This window comes from Balaenoptera ricei, chromosome 4, assembly GCF_028023285.1.
Source record: "Balaenoptera ricei isolate mBalRic1 chromosome 4, mBalRic1.hap2, whole genome shotgun sequence".
Classification (NCBI taxonomy): Eukaryota; Metazoa; Chordata; class Mammalia; order Artiodactyla; family Balaenopteridae; genus Balaenoptera; species Balaenoptera ricei.
In genome coordinates this window covers 118,885,886-118,909,914 of record NC_082642.1, presented here as the reverse complement: position 1 = coordinate 118,909,914, position 24,029 = coordinate 118,885,886, and the positions used below count along the sequence as shown (strand labels likewise).

Below are 24,029 nucleotides of genomic sequence, written 5' to 3'. Positions count from 1 at the left end.
ATGAAAAAAAACCATTTCTATTATAGCTTTATTTCAAGCATTTTCAGCTAGATACAGCTTTATATATTTTCACTCACAATAGACAGCAAAAGAATGCCTTCTTAAGTATCTGTAGATAAAGTATATTACTCGTTTAAATGTTTGCACTATGAAGCATACTTTGCCAGGTATGAGTTCAGATAAGAGTATGAAACTGTGCTGTGGCAAAATCCTGGCTGATGATCAAGACTTGGATAGTTTTCATATTTGTTTAAAAAAACTTACATCAGGGAAAAAAGAAGTGAGGACATAAAGAGAACCAACATTATTCTTTTTCAGTGAAGCAGTCTAATTCCAGAGAATGGGCTTTCCATTTTGAATTCAAAGTGTGTTGTCCCAAAGTTGAATTCTTTGCAGCTCAAGGAGCTGCCTACGGCTGAGGCAGCATGCAATGATGAAGCGAGTTGAGAGGAAAGCGTTAACTGAACTACAGAGATGGTCACTGATAAAACAAATTCCTAGAGGTCCTCGGGCCCACACAGAGGCAAAGAGCAGCCAGAACTATCAATACAGAAGAAAAATGTGCTTACTGAACTGCACGCATAGAGCTTCTAGGAGGGTTAACAGTTCTTGGCATAGGTTCCTGGTTGTAGTTTACAATATCTTCCTTCACCACCCTCTGTGACTGTTCTATTTCTGCTTTGTTTAACTTAATTCCAAGGATTTCAGCAGCAACTTGCTGAAAACACAGGAAGACAGAGTCTCCTGTCTTTGCTGAGACAAAGTGGCTACTAAAACCATTTTCCTGGCAAAACCTTAAGTGTTTTTCAGGTTTTACCGTTTGCATATGCTCCAAATCAATTTTATTGCCCACCAAGGCAGCCATTGGCTGATTTTCTGATTCCTCCCTCACTTTCTTCACCACAGAATACCAATCTTCTAAATTCTCAAAGCTTTGATAATTTGTAATATTATATACCAAGAGGATTCCCTGTGCTCCATACATAAATTTATCCAACAGCCTGCCTCCCATTGTCTGCCCTCCTACGTCCCAAACTTAAAGAGTAACATTCAAGTTTTCTGGCAACGTTATTCTTCTCAAAAAGAAATCCAGTCCTATAGTTTGTACTGTTTCCCAAAAGTTTCCTGAGCAAAACACGTAGCTAAGGAGGTCTGCCCTGAGGTGCCGCCCCACAGCACGACGATTCTCAGTTGCTGGTCCGGGCTCTCCTCTTCAGAGTCCGACATGGTGTCCCAGGAACCAGGCCCGCAGGAACTAGGCGTGCCTCCCCTCCCCTCCCTTCCCTTCCCACCCACCCCTACCCGAGGTAGGAGGAAGGGAATGGGGGGGTCTCTGGGGGCAGGGGAGAGGAGGAAGGGCGGCAGGGCGGGCAGCACCCCCTGCCCTGGTGGCTCAGCGGTCGCTGGAGGTATCCGGGGAGAATGGCTCGCCGAGTGTCATCTTGCCCACCTCCCTTCCCCCTGCGCCCATGTGTACTTTTTTTTGACCATTCTTAAAGCATGTCAGACAGAGTTTTGTAATTAGCTGAAAAGGCAAGCAATTCAGTTTCACTTTGCTGAATCCAATCTGTAGGATTGACAACATGCCTTTAATAGATTCCTTCAGTAGATAATTAGCCCAGTTTAATGCAAGTACTGCATGAATTAACATTTGCACTTGAGTATGAACATTCAGGGCTACAGTGTTTTCTGCAGTGAGTTGTTTCCCTAGAATTTGCAGGCGTGCCTATTAGGTGCTTGTAACGTATTGATTAGTACGGAATGGCACCAATTAGAGGGTGTGGGAACATCCCTGGAGTCAGAGATGATATGCTTGTTGGTGATACTTAATGCTTTTTCCTGTAAACTCTAACCCAGACAACAGATAACCTGCTTCAGTTTCGATGTGAATTTTACTTTAAATTGCCAGGCAGAAAAGTACTAAGATTCCTGGCCTTTCCTGGAATTATGCCGTCTGTTCGCTTTTCCACTCTTTATGAGACTTTTCATTTGTAAGATTAACTCAAAAGATCATATGCTCTAGGTGTTATAAATAAATAATGGAACAAATAAAAGAATCATCAGGCCATTGAAACTTGCCTTTTGTAGTGATAAAAATTGCTTTGGCACAGCTTGCTAGTATATCAAATATTGATTCAAAATTTTATTTGCATTTATTGGGGAATTTCAAAGAACTTTATGCTATATTCAAAATCAGCTCTGAAAAAATAAAAGTTTAAATGTATGTACCATTAGGATAAACCTTGTCAGGGAACTTGGAGGTGGAGGGAGGGAGGGATTGGGTAACTTAGAATAAATCAAGTTAATGTCTCTGTATGTGGATTTAAAAGAAAAATTAAATTTTAATTGTTTTCTGAAAACTGAAAGAGGTTGTATAATATGGTGGTTAAGAGCATGAACTCTGAATCCAGAATGCCTGGGTATGGAGCAAGCTTTACCACTCGTTTACTAGCTGTGTGACCTTGGGTCAGTTACCTAACCTCTCAGTTCAGTCTGTCAATAGTATGATAACAGTAGTACCCACTTTATAAGGTTGTGAGGATTAAGGGAGTTTCATATATGTGAAGCACTTAGAGCAGTGCCTAGTACTATGTAAGCCCTATGTGTTTGCTCTTTATATTTGCTCATTTATATATATATACACACACACACGTATGTATGTGTATATATATATTTATACAGTATAGATATTTTGAAATGATCTTTTCTAAAGTATATAAAACATTGAATGTAAACTTTAAATATTTCAAATAGTTCTTACTTATAAGAGGTGACAACTATTCACAGTGGAGTAAACCTTGGATCTCCTTCCCTTCCAGGATTAGCAAGTTCCTGAGCCTTGTCCTCTGCTCCTGTGCCCTGTGCAAGATTGAAAATGCATTTTTTTGAAGTATAGTTGACTTACAATATTGCATTAGTTTCAGGTGTACAACATAGTGATTCTGAAGGTTAATGTTAGGTCTAGCTCACAGGTAGTATGTTCATGGTCTGGAAGGCAACCAGATGATTTGAAGTGTACCCTCTCCATGATTTTCAACGTTCCAACCATTCATTTTCGTAATGCAGCAAAGGTGCACATATAGATTGTGTATGAGTACCAGCTTCCAATCTGTGTGTTGTCCTATCCAGGGTTTAGGGATTTGGATCAAGAATTGGAAAGACTGTTGAAAACTTTCTGTCTGCTGTAATTGAAAATGCCCCCAGGCCCGCATCTCAGTAAGAGAAGACCCATGCTGCTGTCAATAAAAGTGAGAGGGAAAGTAGAACCCCTCTGTGGAAAAATAAGTGGATTCCCTACACAGCAGAAATGAAGAGTTGTGTTACTGCTGAGGTAATTTAGGAATAGCCTGAAGGCCACCTATTCTTTCTTTATGGAATTTTCTTTATGGGTTTTCTAAGTGTTACATAAATAAAAGTTGCTCAAATTGAGTTGGTGAGAGACCTCAGTTCTCAGAGTTCTAATGAACACTGTCTGCCAGTGAGAGCACAGGTGTCCTTCTTCTTATATGTTCTTCTAATTAAAGAATTCTCACTTTTTGAAACACTGCTTTTGCAGACATGAGAGCTGGGTGAGGCTGTGTTCCCAATACATCTAAGAGAATTGAAGGGTGCTTTCTGACCAATACAAATTACATTAAACGGAGTTTATCTGTGGCTTTTTAAATTGGGATTCATCAGATATAGTATAATTATACCTTTTTTTTCTTTAATAGTGCACAACGAATGCCAGTGTCTTGTATCTGTAGTGAAGTCATTCATTTTAACCAGCATACTGCACATTGTTAAATCTAAAACTCCTGCTCTTCAGTAAAAATAGTGCCATGTTATTCAAGTATTTGTTTATTTGGGGAGATTTCTTTTAGGGGGTTGAAACAATTGATTTTATACAGGAAGTGCTTCAGTTGAGATGAGTGCTGTGATAATAATACAGGATGAGTGCCATGGGGTATTCCAGAGGTCTTCTGTGAGAAAGGCACAGAAGGTACCCTCTGTGTGTGGTGGGGAGGGACAGGAAGGGGGACACTTTTAACTTGGTCTCAGATTGAAAATAACCACCCTATATGCATCAGTGTCAGGATTCTGGAGGATGCCTTTTGTCAGAGCCTGGTTAAAACTGATTTCCCACAGCATAGATAAGTAAAAATGAAGATTTGCTTTTCAAATATCTGTCAGATGAGATGAGAATGTCAGCATCACTTCTGCTCTTAAATTTTTCTCTTTAGTCTTATATGTGCAAACAGAAAGAGAAAACTTTCTGTCTCCCAAGTGTAAATCAGCTAGGATTTTTCTAGTTTCTTTCTCTTCTGACTTTAATTTTGCCATTTTGTAAATTGAATTTGTGAAATATAAAAACGACTAGCATTCTGTGAATTTCAAGAATTTCCTATAAGAATTAGGGCACTGCATATATTTTAAGAGCATGTTGTGATGTTGGAGGAAAAGTAGGAAATATATTATTAAAATAAAGAAAGATAGGGGATTCATAATCAGCTGATTTAAGATTTGGAATTTGTCAATGCTGCCTTATTGTGGGGGGAAAAAGACTGGGGAAAACTTGCAAAATTTTTATGTTGCTCTGCCTACTTCATTCAAATGCCAAGTTAAAGAGTAACCATTTTTATAGGAAACTTAACTATAGCTGTACACTTCAGCATGATACTGCATTGAGTATTATAAGGGGATAATTCTCTTTTAAAAATGATGACTTTATGATTAAATTCCAACATGAAAAAATCCGAAAGTGTGATCAACAAAGGGAATCTAGAAAGTTGGAACAAATGAAGCCATCCGTTTATTTCTAACAAAAAGTATGTGCATTCTCCTCCTGCTGCTCCAGTTTCATTAACACTACGTGTGAGAACAGATATTATAACTGACAGCTAAATCTATTACTTAAGATTTTGTCTTTCATATGGGCGTGTGGGATGCGAGTTATGTGTTAGAAATTGTCATTATTGTTCTTAAGTGCATATTCCCCGATGTACAGCATTGCTTTCTAAGCTCTCATTTTCCCTTTTATTTTTCTCTCCCATTTATTTCTCAAGGTACATACTCATTAGTAAGTTAAAGTTGTTTTTCTTTTTTTTTTTTTTAATTTAAGGCAGAATGTGTACCTGAAAATATCTTTTCCCTAAGCCTATTTGAAAAGTTTTATGTATGAAACTTTGAGAAGTTTTACAAAGTATGAATGGCCCCTGAGTTGAAAATTATGTGAAAATGTTACAAAACAATATCCTCATTTCCTTCCTGATTGCTTCATGTGTTTCCCTGTAAAAGATGTAAATTTTGAACCAGGTATTTCTTCCAGACCTGAGACTAGGAGTACCTTGCATTATAGGGAACCTAGCAAGGTCATGTGTCACTAACATGTGGAAATCTGGTGGAGAACCTCAAACCTGAATGAGAAAAAACATGATGTCAAACAAATCAGCCTGCACATTTCAGGGTCAGAACTTATTATCTAGGTAACCTTGGTCAAGATACTCAACTTTTATGAAACACGGCTTTTTCTGTGATGTGGAGATGTTATACTACCCCTATTTCCTAAGATCGTTATTGCAGATTGAATGAAATGCCTTTGGCTAAGCGCTTTGCATAGTGACTGATCCATTACAGGTACTCAGCAAATGGTAGTTAGTCCCTTCTTTCCTCCCAAGGGAAAGAATTTGAACAAGGTTGCTGCTGGTGTCAGTACTCTTGTGTTTTCTAGCTTCTATTTTTCTTAATTAAAATTAAAAAATTTTTTCTTTTGTTTTTATGGGGAAACCGGAGAACCATTTTAAGTGAATGGCAACTTGACTATATTGTGGGTAGGAATACATACTGGTTCAACGTTTGGAATGATACTCTGGCAATATGTAGTAAGAGACTTAAAATCTATATCTTCTTCAAACTCCTTAAACTAAGGAATTAATCAGAGAAGTAAATAAATGTTCATATAGCATTGTTTATAATATTGAGGAGTTGGAAGCAAACTTAACTATATTATTAGGGAATTAGTTAAAAATATTTAATGCATGTCCATAATGAAATATTTTGTGGCCATTAAAAATAATGTTGCGACATTCATAAAGTTATATGGAAAGATGATCATTATGTATTATTAAAAGAAAGAAATATATAACAAAACAATATTAGCCAAGTTAAAAGTATTTTCACAATTTAAATAAATATGTACGTACTAATGTTCTCAACTGACATCTCTAGATGGTGGAATTTGTTTCTATTTTGTATCTGTTGGTATTGTCTGAATTTTAAAAAACAGTAAGCAGGTGTGGCTTGTGTTTACTTAATTGAAATGATGTTCATTATTTAAAAAATTCTTTCATGAATGTATAAAATTACTAAGGTAGCACATGCTATTTGGAAATTCAAACTATAAAATATATAAAGTAAGAAATGAGAGTTAATGCCACCTCCCCTATATATTTAATTTATAAGCAGTAAAAAACACTAAAAATTTTCCCATTAATAAAAATAATCAGATCCTTACTAATCTAAATTGCTATCATGAGAGCAAGCAGCAGAAATAGAGCACAGTATAGCAAGTTTCCTCCTTAAATGGTTTGGTGGACAAAGCCAAGATATTCTGAGGAACCGTGACTGTCATTGTTAACTTTTTCCTGTGATATTTACCATTGTAACCTCATTTGATGCTTTAAATGAATTCAGAATAAAAAACCTGTTGCATTGGCAAACAAGAGCCTTTCCTAATATGTAGAACACACATGCCCGCCCATTGTGTGAAATTGCACTGACAAGATTCTATTGGAAGCTTGCTGTGCCACAGTAAGCTGAAATGTATGCCAATCTACCTAGACCAGACTGAACTCAGTGGTGCTATATGGAAAGGGTCTGCAGGAGATTTGGCTAAACACAGCCAGGAAATCACACCTGGTTTAAACATCCATAATCACAGTTAAGGTTGCTTTCTCTTAATTGACACAGAACCATCTGAAAGGTGTCTGTTATATAATCCTCCTGAAGAGCAAATTCTTCAAAGTACACGTGGTAGGGAGCAACCTTAAAATAAAAAATAAAAATAAAAAACAAACCATGTTTATTTTTGTTCTTAGATTACAAAAATGGATCTCAAGGGATTTTAATCATGAAGGAACAGAAAATTACACTTTTTAGCAGCTTTGAGAAGTAAGATAATAGAAATTTCATCACTAGTTTCTTTGAGCAGGATGCAATCACTGTCAGTAAATGGTATTTTACCACATTATCCTAATAATTAGGTTTCACTCTCTTTGAGCCACCTTCACTTGAGGAGCATGAAAAATCTGTAGTATTCATAGGAAGCTGCCTAAAAGGAGAATGGGGTCTTAGGGGCCCTCCATATCTTAACAAGGGAGATGGCAAGGGAACTGCTGAAGTCACCGAGCTTGGGATTTGCCTTTCCACCTTGCACAAGCTCCTCCACCTCTCTATTTGGAAAAGCGGGTTGACTTGTACCAGAAGTGGGGTTCGAACCCAAGAGGATGTAATTCATTGGATCTTAAGTCCAACACCTTAACCACTCAGGCATTCTGGTACCTGCTGCTCCTCCACCTCTCTAAACCTTGGCTTTCACGTCTGTGAAATGTGGATACGTTGTTGCTATAATATTTATTGAGCTCCTACTATATATCAGGCACTCCACTAAGTGTAAGAAAAGAAAGCAAATGCAACAACCATAGTCTTTATCCTCAAGGAATGTAACTGTGTCAAAAGGCAGCATTAGGCAGAGGTTATGGGGATCCTAAGTATAACTCCTTAGTTCATCACTCAGAGTTGTGAATGGGAAGAACTCAAGTACTTAAAGCATCAGTGTTTTATTTATCCTCTTTCGATGGAAGCTGTAAAATAACCAACAGTATAAGACAGCATGCTATCAGTGCTCCATTGTTTTGAATATAAGGACTTCTCATAAATTTTGTGATGCACCCAGCATGGTTTGGAATTGTAATAGAAATCTCAAGAAATGGGTTGTTGGGAAAATTAACTGCCCATAATCTCATTAAGTACTTAGTAACTTGCTGTCTGCCATGTTCTCTATTTTCTCATTGCAAAAATCTATTATATAGGTTAAGGTCAAAGAATCTCAAACATAGGAACTAAAAATAAATCCACCTACTTATGTAGAAGACCTCCCTAATATATAACATTTTTCATGATTAAAGTGTATAATATCTAGTTGAGCTAATATTTGTGAAGGATGTAAGGTCTGTCCCTAGTTTCTTTCTCTTTTTTTTTTTTTGGCATGTAAGTGTCCAGTTGTTTCAACACTATATGTTGAAAATACTATCTTTGTTCTATTGTACTTCCTCTGCTCCTTTATCAAAGATCAGTTGACTGTATTTATTTTCATCTATTTCTGGGCTCTCTATTCTCTTCCACTGATCTATTTGTTTATGCTTTCAGCTATACCACACTGTCTTGATTACTGTAGCTTTATAGTAAGTCTTGATGTCCAGTAGTGTAAATCCTCCAACTTTGTTCCTCTTTTTTCAATAATGAGTTGGCTATTCTGGGTCTTTTGCTACTCCATATAAACTTTAGAATTGTTTTGTTGATATTCATAAAATAGCTTGTTGAGATTTTGATTTGGAGTGTGTTGAATCTATAGATCAAGCTGGGAAGAACTGACATCTTGACAATATTGAGTCTTCCTGTCAATAAACATGGGATATCTCTCCATTTATTTAGTTCTCCATTGATAGCTTTCATCAGAGTTTTGTAGTTTTCCTCAAAGATTTTGTACACATTTTTTATAAGATTCATACCTACCTAAGTATTTCTTTTTTGTGGGAGAGGGTGCTAATGTAAATGATAATGTGTTTTTGATTTCAAATTCCACTTGTTCATTGCTAGTATATAGGAAAGGGATTGACTTTTGCACATTAACCTTGTATCCTGAAAACCTGTGATAATTGCTTATTCTGGAAATTTTTTGTTCAGTTCTCTCAGGTTTTCTACGTAGACCATCATGTCATCTGTGAATAAGGACAGTTTTATTTCTTCATTCTCAATATGTATACCTTTTATTTCCTTTTACTGCCTTATCACATTAACTAGGATTTCCAGTATGATGGTAAAGGCAGTGGTGAGAAGGGACATTCTTGCCTTGTTCCTGATCTTAGCTGGAAAACTTTGAGTTTCTCATCGTTAAGTGTGATGTTAGTTGCAGGTTTTTCTGTAGATGTTTTTTGTCAAGTCAAGGAAGTTCCCCTCTATTCCTAGTTTGCTGAGACTTTTTAAAAAAATCATGAATGGGTGTTAGATTTTGTTAAATGCTTTTTCTGCATCTATTGATATAATTGTGTGATTTCTCTTCTTTAGCCTGTTAATGTGATGATATACATTAATAGACTTTCAGATGTTGAACCAACCTTGCATACCTCAGATAAATCCCGCTTGGGTATAATGTATAATTCTTTTTATGCATTGTTGCACTTGATTTGTTAATATTTTGTTGAGGACTTTACACCTGTGTTCATGAGAGATATTGATTTATAGTTTCTTTTCCTGTAAAGTCTTTGTCTAGTTTTGCTATTAGGATAATGCTTGCCTCATAGAATGAGTTAAGAAGTATTCCCTCTGCTTTTATCTTCTGAACAAGATTGTAGACAAATTACACCAATTCCTTCCTTAAATATTTCATAGAATTCACCAGTGAACCCATATAGTCTGGATGCGTTCTGATTTAAAGGTTATTATTTATCAACTCAAATTTCTTTAATAGTAATAGGCCTATTCTGATTGTCTACTTCTACTTCTGAGCTTTGGCAGATTGCATCTTTCAAGGTATTGGCTGATTTTTAACGATATTGCATTTAATTTAAAGCTCAGTTGGAGCATAATTGACATAATTATAAGAGTGAGTGTCTTTATCCATCAATATGGTGTATCTTTCCATTTATTTAGGTCTTTTAAAAAGCCTATAGCAATATATTATAACATTTTTATGGTGATCCTTTCTACTTTTGTTACATTTAGTCCTAGAGACTTTATTGTTTTTCATGAGATTGTTTAACATTTTTAAAAATCTATTTTGTTATTACTGAATTATGAAATGCTGTTGATTCTATATGTTATGCCGACATCCAGAAAATTGATTGAACTTATTATTTCTAAGGGTATACCTGTTTATGCTATTTCCTTTTTGTATGCTGACAGTTATGTTGTATCCAAGAAAAAAAAATGGTCTCTCTCTTTTAGTTATTATTTTCTTTATTTACTTTTATTACACTGATTAAGATTTTTTAGACAGTTAACAAGTTGCATTGTACCTGGCTTTAATGTATCAAAAGTTTTGTAATTATTATGTTTGTTACAGGGTTTTGTTGTTTTTGTTGTTAGATAAATGCCTTTTTTTAAAGTATGCTAAGGTTTTTTAAAAAAAATCATGAATAACTTTTAAAAATCATGAATTAAATTCAATTTTATTTAATGTTTTTGGTGTAGTTTTCTGATTTAAGTATTAGTAATAAGGAAAAAGCAAATATTCCATGTGAAGAATGTTTTAAAAACCCATGAAAAGAGTGTAACTGTTAGAGAGAGAACAATGATTATAGCAAAGAACAGACATAATCAAGAATGCTCATGTTGAAGAAAGTTCAGGTAGATTAGTGTTTTCTAAAATGTAGCAGGAATGGTGATTGAAGCCTTCAGATGACTCCAGCTCCTGTAACTGTTTGATCTTAGCCACATGAAAGACTGAGTGTGAGAACCACCTAGTCTAGTCCAATATCCCCAGAAGCCTGAGACATAATAATAGTATTATTGTATCAATGTTTATTTTTTGAGGTCATTAATTGTACCATGGTTACATAAGATATCAGCATTAGGAGATGTTCAGTGAATGGTATATAAAAGCTCTCTTTGCTATTTTTGCAACTTTTTGTAAGTTAAAGGTAACTTCAAATTAAATCCCCAGAACCATGACGCATAATAATAAATATTGTTGCTTTATGCCACTAAGATTGGAATGGTTTATCCACAGCAAAATGTATAACACAAAAGTAAAGTATTATCAACTGAAGCTCATGGAGATAGGGATGAAGATGGATTTATTATAAATTAGCTTTTAATTTGAAATCATCTTACACTTACTGAAATTTGCAAAAATAGTGCAGAGAGCTCTTATATGCCATTAACCCAACTTCTCGTAATGTTAACACCTTGTATAATCACAATAAAATTAATGACATCAAGTAATGAACATTTATACGGTGATGTTATTAATTAATCTAGCAACTTTGAATTTTGCCAGTTGTACCACTAATGCTGCTTTTCTAGTTCAAGGTTCAATGCAGAATCCCATTTTGCCTTTAGTTGTTATATTCTGTTAGCCTTCTCAATTCTATTATAATGCCTCTTTGTTTGTCTTTCATGACCTTGACATTTTGGAGAGCATGGACCAGCTATTTTGTAGAATGTCACTCAGTTTGGGTTTAGCTGATATTTCCTCATGTTTAAATTTAATTTATTCATTTTTTAGCAATAATATCATAGAAGTAATGTTGTAACCTTCTCAGTGTATCATATCAGGAGGTACAGCACTGACATGTCTTAACTCATGATGTCTTATTATGCAGTTTTAACTTTTATCACTTGGTTAAGGTGATGTCTGCCAGGTTTCTCCACTATAAGGTTATATTTTCATTTGTAATTAATAAGTATCTTGTGAGGAGATATTTTGAAACTATGCAAATGTCTTGTTTCTTATCATATTTTTATCTACTAATTTTAGCATCCATCTGTGACTCTTGCCTGATATAATTATTACTGTGGTGTTTGCCTAATGGTGATTTTCTATTTTCATAATTACTTCCACATTTATTAATTAGAATTTGACTGTAACAAAAGCTGTCCCATCTCACTCATTTATTTATTCACTTATTTATTTATATCACTATGGACTATGGATTATAATCCAATATATCATTTATTTCATTGTTCAGGTTGACATAGATTTGGCCATTGAAATTCTCTAAATTGTTCTTCAGTTTGCTCCCATTTTCTTCCAGCATTTTCTTTCTTTATGCCACCACAGTATAATCCAGGATTATCTGGTATTTTCCCTGCCTCAGCCCTGGAGTCCACCATTCCTCTGGGAACCCTGGTTCCTTTTAATGGAGGACAGTATTTAGAAACTAAGATCTGGGAACTAGGTGTTCTCATTACTACTAGAACAGTATTGCTACTAGGGTCTCTAAGTGGCCAGAGCTGTGAAATATACATATTTAAACTATGGTCTTCATATAGACATTTCTGTATTTGTTTCTATATCTACCTGTCTATGTTAAAACTGATACGTATATCTCTGATTCCAATCCACCACCACAGATTTCATCCTAGACTTCTTTATTTCTTTATTTGTAAACTCATTTTTCTAACAATGATAAAATTCACTCTCATTTCCACAGCATCCTTACGTATGAAAATTGATTTTTGTTGGCACTCTCTTCTTTTGCCTCCCTATTCCCTACTTATAACTTGACTACTTTCCTTGCATTTCTGATCTCATAAAGGTAATTTTGTCAATAGAGACAAATGGAGACTATCAGTTCTGTAGAGTTACGCAGTTAAACAGTGCATAAGGATCAGGGCTGATAAGCAAACATAGACATTTAATTAATGTTTTTAGCTAACTCCATTTTACTAGGCTAATTTCATACTGGTTTAAGAAAATCAATCATTTGATGGATTTTGTTGAGTGCAATGCTAACACGCTTCATCAGGATTTACAATAAAAATAGCAAATTGAGACTGAATATATTCAGTAATATATGTCAGACATGTCCTAGAAACTGAAAACACACAAAATTAATATTATACATTATTTTAATTTTGTAAGGGACGTTGGAACACTATTTCTGTGAATGATGCCATACAAAACCAGTTTGTACTGTTCTGGTTATATAGTGACAAGAATAAATAAATATCAATTAGACATGTTTTTCTTTTAAGCTTAAAAAGTTAGGTATAAAATTTGAATAATGTATGTACCTATTTTAACTAATAGTCTTATTTTTTTCTGCTACTTAGTTTAGAAATGATAATTTTAACTTTAGAGCATGTCTTGATTTGCAGATTTGTTATCCAGTCTCTTTTCTTTATAAATAGATTTCTAAATATCCATAACTTTAGAAGTAAAGTACTTCTGTTATGTTCATGACAGTCCTCATCAGTGAGTTGGATATCTTGCATGATTTTTTTTTTTAAATATAGAAACAATAGTTGCCATGGCAAGTGTGAGTTTTAGACTCAATATTCCTGTGAAGATCATCTTAGGAACTGTCTTCAAATACATAAAGGGTGAATGCTGGACAAATTGTACCGGCTTTTTGCAGATGGTTAAAGTATGCACAAGAGAGCCTGAGACTTAAATTAGAGTAAGGAATTTAAATTTAATTCTTAGGAGCAATTTTCTAATAGTGAGGGATGTTAAACCTCAGATATGCTCTTAAAGGTGAGGATTTAGAATTTTTTCTCTCAAGGTCTTTATAAACTAATAAATTTGTAATTCCAGGATAATTTAGGTGTGATCTCACCTTAATATAGAGACATAGACTTAACAAGTCCCCCAAAGGCCCCATCGTAGCCTTAAGATTCTAAGAATGCCATCTGCACTGAGAGTTTACATCGGAATGGGACCAAGGAGCCCATCTGATTCTACCTGTCCACAGAGAAGTGACACCTACAGAAATGATGTGAGAGAGCTCCCGTGTACACACCCACACGTCAGTAGGTTTGGGACCAGAACTCCCTCTGGTATGCTGGAATAACAATAGCAGTAAGATCTTTTGTGTAGTATGCTACATAATTCTTAGGATTATTTTTTGAGAGGTGTATATTTCATTAACCATTATAACAACTATGTGAAGCACAGAATATACTATCTCTACTATGCCTTCAGGGAAACAGGAGCAGAGATTTTAGAGTCCTTGTCTAAGGTCAAGAAGCAGAGTTGGGATATGAATGTTTATTTTTTGACAAAAGCCATTGCTCTTTCCAGTTTCCTGATGCCTTTCGTTTGAAAATATTTGGAATGAAATGTGAATACCAGACATCAATGAAGAGTCCATGTGTTTGGACTCAAAGATATAGCTGGGTGGGGGAAGAGGCATGACATTTCAGTGGCTGAATTTAGACCAGCACTTTTCAAAGTGTCCTCTGAAGAACACTATTCTATGAGATGATGGTAGGTATTTACAGTGTATTAGTTAGGGGTTTGATTTAGCTTTGAGTAATAGAAAAAAACCCCTAAAATCTCTGTGCTGTATATGAGATTGAAGATTATTTCTCTCTCACTTAACAAAGTCTGGAGGTAAGGCAGAGTGCGGCCACTGTGGTGGTTCCACAGTGGTCAAGAAGCCAGATTCCTGCTGTCTTGCAACTTTCTTGTCTTGACTGAGTCTCCTGCTGTTTCAACTGCTAAGGCTGTAGCCATCAGTCTACATTCTGGCCTGCTGAAAGGAGGAAGAGGTGTGGCGCAAAGAAAGGAGTGCTTCTTGCCTTTAAGGCTATTTCTAGGTTGTCACACATAACATTTCCACTTACATCTCATTGATCAGAACTTAGTTATAAGGCCAGGGCCCACAGCAAGGGGAGCTAGGAAATAAACCTATTGGCTAAGCAGCAGTGTGCCCAGATAAAACTGGAATTCCTATCAAGGAAGAAGGGATGAGTGGATATGGGAATGGACCCTATCAATGACTGCTACATACACCTATAAAATAGGCTGTGTTTAAAAAAAGAATTCTGTGGTCAAATAACCCTCAGAAATGCTAGGTTAAATAAGTTAAGCAGATCTCTTTAACACCAAGCTTCTCAAAGATGCTAATGCATATTGTGACAGTTTTAGAGTGGGATATACCATGTACAGTTCCCACTATTTTCTGACCTTAGAACTCTTGACTCATGGAGCACCTGTTGGGATGAATGGTCCACAAATATATATTCCTCAAATATACTTTGATGAAATGTTGCTGTAAACTGTAGAATCCAGGGTAGGTAATTCTTATCTGTTCCCTGCTGCCAAGTACTGATGGCACAAAGTATTGTGCCTCCTCTGATTTACTTAACCTGATTTTATTCTATGTGTAAGTCAGGGATGGTGAAGCATACATAATGAGCATGACTGTGGAACAGTTTGCAAATATAAAGGATTATGGACATGGCAAGTAATTGGACATTAAAGAGGAAATTCTTAAATTTCTGCCTAAAATATGTCAAGCAATTTTCCTGTAGATAATTCAGTGTTCTCTAATACCTCAATTAAGGGAGGGGGTGCTTTCAAATAGCACAACAATAATATCTACAGTGAACCTTGGGTGCAGCTGGGCAACCCACCCTGGACTGTGGACACTTCCATGGTCCTGACCAGGCACATCCAGTATGTCTTTAAATTTACCCTGACAATCGCGCTCTCTTTGTCTAGTCCATTTATTCTCTCAATCTTTTACATGACTGTTTTACAACATCTTCTCTCACCTCTATGTTCCAACTCCTCCTTCCTCATCTTCTCTTTCTGCATATGGATCTGTTTCCTACCTCACTGCACACTCAGGAGCACTCAGAGGGAACTTCCACACACTTCCTCTCATCTACCTGCCTAGCCGCCTTTGTATCTGCATACTTTATTTTCTCACCTCTTACATGGAAGAACTACACACATCTCATTCTAACGTCAATCCCTCCCCTTGGGCACTAGATTTCATCCCTCTTGCCCACTCAAGGGCATTACCTCTGCGATTATTACCAGTGTCTCCTACATTGCTAATTCTTTTCTCTTTCATGCAAACCTGCTTTTCCCCACATCTTAAAAAAAGGGAAGGAGAAAAAGAAATATTTGCTCTTGAGACTTCCCTGGTCGTCCAGTGGTTAAGACTGTGCGCTCCCAACGCAGGGGGCCCGGTTTTGATCCCTGGCTGGGGAACTAGATCCCGCATGCCGCAACTAAGAGACAGCGTGCTGCAACTAAAAGAGCCTGCGTGCCGCAGCTAAGACCCAACATAGCCACATAAATCAACAAATAAATATTTTTAAAAAGAAGAAATATTTGCTCTTGACTCCATTTTTCTGCTCCAGTTTGTAATAGGCTCCTTGCTGCCTCCAAGTTTTCTCATCTCTTCACATTTAACCTCTCCAGTCAGACTCTCCCCCCACGACCACTACTCTGAAACTGCTCTTGTCTAGGTCTCCCATGATTGTCATGTTGCTAAAACCAATGGCCGATTCAATTCTCAGGACTTATTCTTTTTACTCAGATAGCAGCGTTTGGTGCAGTAGATTGCTCCCTTCCTCATATACTTTTTTCATTTGGCTTTCAGCACATTGCTCTCTTCTGGTTTTCCTCCTTACCTCACTGGGCATTTTGCTCATTGAAAAATATAATACATTAGTCATTCAACATACCAGAATGGGATCTCAAACTAAAGTCTTTTGGGAGTTTCAAAAAGACTTCAAAACCCAAAAGGGAGTAACACAGAACAGGTTACTTGGACTCTCTGAGTTAGTTTCTTCAGGTAACATGTAGAAGGGTTTGAACTGCATGGTCTTGAAGTTATCTTGCACTGCCCTGATTCTTGGAAAGTATTATAGGGTCTAAAGTATCCCAGATAAAGAGACAAAATACCCAATGTTGTAGTGTACAATCCATTCTAACCATATTGGGGCTTTAAGTTAATCTCATAGCTTTTCTGAGCCCTGGTCATCTCATCTGTTCCATGGGAAATAATAACATCTTTTCTTTCTAAAAAATGGTTATAAGTATCAAAACAAATGAAATTCTGTGTATGAATTTACTTCAAGAACGCTGCAGTGCTATGTGACAAGGAAGGGGATGGTTACTTCCAGTCTTAGAATCAAAGAGGCAAATTCAAAACACAGTGGAATATTTCACTGTACAAATTTTATGATGTGAAGTTCATTCCCTCTACCAGTCTTCTGCATCACAGAAAATGGCAAGTTCATCCTTCCAGCTGCTCAGGCCAACCCAAAATAGGGATGATGTACTTTTTTCCTGTTGCTCTTACAGCCAACTCAGTCGGAAAATACTTTCATTTCTTCCTTCAAAATCTGTCTGCAATCCAACTACTTCTCACCGCTTTCACCGAAACTTGCCCCCACCTTTCTGATACGTGCCACAATCATCTTTCACCAGGATTGTTGCAGTAGCTTCCTGGTCTCTCGCTTTTGTCCTTACCCCAGGTAGTCTATTGTCTACACATCAGCCAGACTGATCCTGTTAAGGCACATTGGAGATTATGTTACTTCTCTGCTCAAAACCCCCCATAGGCTTTCAATTTCACTGAAAGCAAAGGTGGAAATCCTCACAATGGCCTACAAGGGCACACATCACTCTTCCTTACCTCTTTGAACTCATCTCCTACTGTCGACCTCTTCCTTCATAAGGCTGCAGACACACTAACCTTTACACAATCTGTTTCTTCTGCCAGAAACACCCTTTACTCAAATTTCTACAGGATTAATTCCCTCCTCTCCATTTTTTTCCCTCAAATGTCATTTTCTCAATAAGATCTACTCTACTCTCCCTATTTAAAATTGCAAACCGTTCTACTACTGTGACTCTTCTAATCCCCTTCCCTGGTTTATATTTTTCTGTATCATTGTGACCCTCTAACATACTACGCCATGTACTTATTTATTATATTTGTAGTTTATTGTCCCTATCCCTTTACCAGTTCAGTGATGCGGGGATTTTTGTCCATTTTTTCCCCCTCACTAATGGATTCCAATCACCCAAGATCATACCTGGCATTATGTGTTCAGTATTTCTTAAATGTTAAAGAATTGAGTTATGAAGGCAATACTACTAAGTGGGTATTATATTTATCTGCAGCTACATAAACAGAGGTGTGGAAAGGCCAAATAACTTCTCTAACACCACTCAGTGAGGAAACTGCATGGCCTGGATTCAGGCGGCAATCTTTGCATTGTACCACTCCAGTCTCCTCATTTAGTATGTTTTCTGATTGCTGTGTCCAAAGCCACAGGATGAGAATGTTTCAAAAGCAGGGGATTGTCAGTGGGCTCAAAAGCTTTCAGAAATGTCATAAAGAAGGAAGAGTGAGGGGGAAAAAAAGGCTATAGTTCTTTGTAACTGGGTGATAATGACCTTTGCAAAAGCTATTTCAGTAGCAGTGGAGCCAAAGCCAGAGAGCAATGGATGAAGGAGTAAATGGACTGTAGTAACACATCTCTTTTTTAGGATGAGCAAGACGAGTATATTTATAGGAGAGGGAAAAGAGATAAAGACAGGTAAAATTATAGGCATGAATACACAGTTAAATAGAAGGAATTGCTTTCTAGGAAGAGCCAACTCAGTGGGTAAAATGATGCATCAACATCCATGGAATTTCCTGGCTGTGTTGTTTTGGCTGTATTGTAAGGCATGGGGCCTGTGGGAAAGCAGGTGTTAAATAATCCCTCAACTTCACTTCTCCTTGTCCCTTGAAAGAAACTCTTCCCATTTTTCTCAGCTAGTTACCACTTTCTTCAATTCTCCTACCTCAGTTCCAGATACCACTGTCCTCTCCCTCTTAAGCAGATGAACTAAACACATTGATTATTATTTTAGAGAGAAAAGACAGACTAGCAGGTACGAGCCCTCTCAGCTCATCTCCTGACTTCCGATCTCACTTGCATCATCACTGATTCTACCTTCTTCCCTCTTCTCTCAATAGAAGGCATCTCTGTTTTTCCCCAAGTTTCAGATGTAAGCCTAGAATCATTATATATCCTTAAAGACCATCTTCATCAATTTTTCTTTTATTCTAAAACTCTACTCACCAAGTTCTTTATAAACAAGATCTCCTATATATAGAATATTCTCTTTAGACATCCACTTTCCTGAATTTCCAACCACAATGTAAAATAATTTACTATACACGAAAAGGATATGTTTAACTTCTGCTGCACTGAGCATTGTTTTTGACATTGGGAAATCCTAAGATGAATAACTTCAGGCAAATAGACTGAGGAAGACAGACGCATAAACAGATTATAATAATAATATAAACCATGTACTAATTGTAACAATGCAGATTTTTCACGGTAAAATGGACATCTCTTCCCGTGGGATGCTCTTCCTATAATTCGTTTTGGAGTAACATAGATTGTTTTTATTCTTCTAAGCTCTTTGAGTTTGGTTTCTGTGGCTTGGAGAAAAGGAATACTGATTAATAGACTCAAGTTATCTGACTGGTGACAGGGAAGGCTTCCAGGAAAGCTTTGTGGAAGAAGTAATGTGTGAAGTGAGTAAGAATTAAAAGAGTAAGAATCAGGCTCTAATCAGAGGAAGTGAGGGGACAAAGGTGAGTGTGAGGAGGCAGTCAGGGTAGGGAATGGCACCAGCAGAGCTTCTGAATGTAGACACAGCTTAGTGCCTATATAGGAAAATGTCAGTTTGTGTTTCTGGAGAGGGAGGTGCATGGCAGGGAACAGCAGGTGAAAGACTGGAGAAATGTCCAGGGATCAGAAAATGGAAGATCTCAGTAAGCCATGTGAACAACTTTGAACATTGTCTTTAGGCAGTGGGGAACTGAGCAGGAGAGTCACATGACCAAGTTTGTAGCTGTGGAGGACGGACAGGAGGAAGACAAGGCTTGAAACATAGCATCGTCAATCTCTAGCCCATTTTCTGATTGTCTGCTCCGTTAAACTTCCTTTTGCTTTAATTTCTTTCTTTTTAAATTAGCTAGCATTTGTGGCTTGCTGCGGCTTAAAGGTGGTGACCTTTCTTCTCCCTCCCCCTCAACATTTCGTATCAATATTTTAAGTCATATTCATGGAAGTTTTTATTTGTAATTGGAAGAGGAGAAAAAAAACTTGGGATGAGAGCAAAGACTGAAAAGAAGAAAAATGAAACAGGGTAGAGGGCATTTATCCCCCTCCAGTTCCCTTGGACTGAATTTGAGCCCCATTTTGAGAATGAAAGACATAACCAGAGTGCTGGACCTAGGTAGAAGACATTTTGTTCAAGATGGTTGGGACCTGTAGTGGCTTAATCAAAAAGTTTTCTAAAATAAGAATAAAAATCTTAAAAAAGTATAAACACCTTGCTTTCTATTTTAACCTAAATAAATATACTGTACACAAAAATGATTTGTCAGTCTTTTGATTTAGGACCAGTATCTAATTATTTGCACTGATTAGAATTTCTTTTTGTCTTTTTTCCCTTTAAATCACAGCCTCAATTTGTCACATTTAAGTTTCTTTAAAGTGAAGTAAAAGTTAAATTAATTGTGAAGCAACCTGAGAATAGAATTCTTCTAGATTATCTCCAGTCTTTTACAGTTGCTTCCATAGGTCTCGTTTGATAGCAATATTTGGAGCAACTTCCCTTTGGAGGGAAGTGGGTATGGCTATGAAAGGGCAACATGGGGGATCTTGGTGGTGACAGAAATGTTCTGTGTTGTGACTGCTTTAATGTCCATATACTGATTGTGATATTGCACTATAGTTTTTCAAGATGTTACCATTAGGGGAGATTGCTAAAGGGTACACAGGATCTCTCTGTATTATTTCTTACAACTGCATATGAGGCTAAAATTATCTTAAAATAAAAATTTAATTAAAAAATATTGAGCACCTGTTATGTGCCAGGCACTATTATAGATACAGAAGATACTACAGTAAATGAAACATAAAAATCTCTTCAATGATAGAGCATACATTCTAATGGAGGAGAAATTCTAGTGGGTGAGCCCACTTTTGCCCAATGTTCAGACTTGGCATGGAACTCATTGCCATTCTGTAGGTTGTAAACATGGAAACCTTAGAGTAATTCAGACAGAGTATCTTTGATATGGTCATTGACAAGGCACATTCTCGTGGCAGATGGGGAAGTTGTTCCAAGTTACTTTGCAGGCAGCAGATGTGGGTGAGTGGGAGCCCAAGCAAGAGAGAAAGAACATGGCTGGTGGTTTGTAATGACTCTAGCCGACTTACTGGCTTAGGGAACATTAAAAAAAAAAAAAAAAAACTTTGAGGAGGAAGCTGAGGATTTGTTGCTATCACATGGAAGGCTATTGAAACAATTGACATTTGAGCTGTATTTTCTGCCTTGGTCAAAAGCATCATTATCTACTTTGTCCCTCAAGCAGAGAAATCTTAACATCCTACTTGTCTCTTCTGTCTCCCTAACACTCCATATCTAATCTGTCCACCCACTATCTCCACCTCCTCACTTTCTCTTCAATCAATTTTTTTCTTTCTCTATACTTCCAATACAAGTTAGATTATTATGGTCTCTTGACTGACTCCTCAGTATTTAGTCAGTAGTTTCATTGGTTATCCAAAATCTCACCATCATGATTTACATTGTTTTCCGACTTACCTTTTAAAATAAAAATTTCAACATGTCACACTTCTGCTTAACATTAGTTCCAAGTCCAAACTCTATAGATTGGCTTACAAAATACTTCAGTATTTAACCCTATCATACATTTCAAAACTGTATCCTAAGCTGTCCCCATAATACACCCTGTCCTACTCATTGCTAACTTCCTTATCATTCCTAAATACCCTTGCTTGTCTCTGCATATGCTTTTTTCACCATCTGAAGTTTCTACCCTGTCCTTCTGCCCAAACTTCAACTGATGATTTATCGTCTACTCTAACATAATCTCTTTTCTGGAACCTTCACTAAAATCCTCTCTTCTCAAAGAAGGGATTCTCTCTTTTACCACCATAACAGGTTTCTATACCCATGCAGTACAGCATTTGCCACATTGACTTGCAGTCATTTCTTGCTAATACCTCTCTACTACTAGTCCTGCTCCTAGGTAATATAGGAAGAACTGGGAAATTTTCAGCAGATAGATCCCTTCCTGTAGTTATCTTGGGAAGGAATTTTTGTCCTTGTGCATTTCTCCTTTTCTGCTTATGTATTCCCAATCCTTAGATGTTTGATGTTCCAATTTCTCTTGGAAGTGTAGAGGAGGAATAATTTTCCCCTACCCTTCTAGTTTCTTTGGCTGTTCTATTTTCTTTATCTTTTTTTTTTTGGCTGTGTCGGGTCTTAGTTGCGGCGTCTTAGTTGCGGCATGTGGGATCTCTCGTTGCGGCGTGGGCTCTTTGTTGTGGCGCACGGGTTTCTCTCTAGTTGTGGAGTGTAGGTTTTCTCTCTCTAGTTGTGGCACATGGGCTCCAGGGGCACGAGCTCAGTAGTTGTGCCACGCGGGCTTAGTTGCCCTGCGGCATGTGGGACCTTAGTTTCCTGACCAGGGATCAAACCCATATCCCCAGCATTGAAAGGCGGATTCTTTATCCCTGGACACCAGGGAAGTCCCCTCTTTGGCTGTTCTAATAATCAAATTAACATAAGACAGATTAACAGGAGAAAAATTAATTACATACATATGTGGTCCCCATAAGAATGTGAGACCCAAAAACAGTCAAGCAATTGACGCCTCTATGCTATTCTGAGCTAAGGAGAAGGACATGGGGAGCTGGGACTTCAAATGAGAGGAAGACACTTCACTCAAGGGGAGATGGGAAGAGCAAAGGTTTGCTAAACAAATGTTTGCCATACCATGTAGAGAAGTCTTTCTGATGTAAAAAGAAGTTAATTTTGGTAATAGCTCTCTTCCTGGTACAGCCTCTGTATATAAATTCTTTTAGGCAGTTAAAGGGGAGGTAAAAAGAAAAAATTTCTGAATCTTCCGTTTCTCAAAAATACCTAGTCCCAAATGATCCTCATGCCACATATACACATTTTGAGGTGGCAAATTTTGCTCCCCTACAGAAGCAAAACAAGATCAAACCCAGCAGCACCCACCTTCCCCCAGCTCCGTAACTCCTTGGTGACTGGGCCCTTCTTTAGTGCCCAAGAATGTGCCTTTGTGTCACCCAGATCCATACTGATCTGCTTGAAAAAATCATCACTGTCTTATTTGCCTCATTTGCTACTTCTATTGACCTTGTGCTAAGGACAACAACAGTTATCCCAAGCATGTCCATACTTGAACCTTTGATTCAGGGAGATTTGTGTTAATCCAGGTATCGCTGTGCTATAAATACTGTCTCAGAGATCACCAGTTTTTAAAAACTACTTGTACAAAGGACACTACTTAGTTTGAGATCTCTGTCTATAAATTTGGTTGTCATCTATACCGTGCTTTGAGTTTCTTTAACATGGGAAAATGTATAATGCTCTTATTTATCCACATCCTTTCTACATCTACCAAGTAGATGCTGCGTTGCCATGCTGATATATTCAAAGCATTTCAGAGCCATGCAGACCTTTACACTACTCTGCAAAATAATTATCAGAGCTTCTTGCATTTGCCAGTGCTTTCGTGGTGATACATGGATAGCAGTGGATATCAAGGTCCAAAGAAGGACAGTTAGAGTGCCCTGAGAAATACTTTATGTTTTTATTAACACCTTAACTCACCCATCCCACATTTATTTCAGGCCTTCTACTATATTATTGTGAATATTATTATTTTGGGTCATACACCATAGTCACATGCACGCACACACTCGCACACACACACACAAAGTGATGGTACATATATTTCTATTGTGCTCCTGAAGAGCCCCAGTATTATGCATATTATTTCACGCTTAAAACACTTAACATCACTAAATTGAAAACAGAAGAAGCAGGGGAGGGAACAGAAGGTGATAAATGAAGAGGAGGAGGGAGAGTGGGAAGGCAGTGTGCAGCAGGAAGAGGCAAGGCATATGGGGAAACAGGGATATGTCAAATTCATAGAAAATAGCAAGCCAATCCCTGATTGATGACATGCATTTGCTGTGTCTCTCATGGTGCTTCAATTTAAGGGGTGCTGTTACTGAGCAAGGGGACTGTCTCACAGTGGCAGAGACCTCTGTATCTATAGCAGCCAGCCACTGATATAAAATTACAGACCTAGAAGTGTTCTTTAAAGACTGGGGCACAGTATATGACTTCCTTATCTTTTATTCTTTCTATTCATATTTGGGAGGAAATTCCATCCTTTTCGTCCCAGGTTCCCTGAAGGGCAGATTCATACACCTGCAGTTTC

General features: G+C 37.2%; 1 pseudogene; it reads right to left on the bottom strand.

Moving 5' to 3' along the window:
* Positions 1 to 565: 565 nt before the first annotated feature.
* On the bottom strand, positions 566 to 1,227 carry LOC132365484 (ras-related protein Rab-28-like; annotated as a pseudogene).
* Positions 1,228 to 24,029: the final 22,802 nt, after the last annotated feature.